Raw genomic sequence first — 726 nt, 5'->3', positions numbered from 1 at the left:
ACACACACACACGCACACGCACACGCACGGCAGAGAGAGAGAGAGAGAGAGAGAGAGAGAACACAGGTAAGAGCCGACTCCATGGAGCTGTTCTATGACTTCTACATGCATACTGTGGCGTGTGCTTACCCTATGTTGTGCACACACGTACACAAATAAGAAGAGGAGGAAGAAAAACATAAGTTTTTTTCAAGAAAAGAAAGGCTGGCTTCATTCATGTCAGTGTGAAAAAGAGGGTCTGGTCCCTTGGTATCCAGGTCCTTCGCAGTCCAGTGGGGGCTGGACTGAGATAGTGGGGGCTTGCTGCTAATCCAATGGGTAATAACAGAGTTCCCAACTCAGTGTCCAGCAAACTCAACTCTACAGCCTGTCCTAATTCACAGAGACGGCTTCCCGGCTCCCTCACCTCCTCACATTGGCTCCCAGGCTCCTGGGCCCCTCTGCCTGTGGAGTGCTAGGCTGGGCAACATTTGCCCACGTGGGGTTCTTGGCTCCTTGGTTATGAACATGCCTAGCAGGAGGGGTGGAGCTTGGAGGAGGGAGTCCTGGGACTGCCTGTGGCTCCCTGCAGCTGGGGTGTCTAGCCAGCTGAGGAAGGAGCCATAGCATGCAAGAATGGAGCAGAGGCTGTGGATGCTAAGCAGTAGGGGAGGCTGTCTAAGCTTGGAAGCAGCAGGTGTCTGGGAATGGGCCTGTGGCCCAGGCAGACTTCCAGCGAGCACTCCA

This window comes from Mastomys coucha, unplaced genomic scaffold, assembly GCF_008632895.1.
Source record: "Mastomys coucha isolate ucsf_1 unplaced genomic scaffold, UCSF_Mcou_1 pScaffold5, whole genome shotgun sequence".
In the NCBI taxonomy this organism is placed as follows: domain Eukaryota; kingdom Metazoa; phylum Chordata; class Mammalia; order Rodentia; family Muridae; genus Mastomys; species Mastomys coucha.
This window is presented reverse-complemented; position numbering follows the sequence as displayed.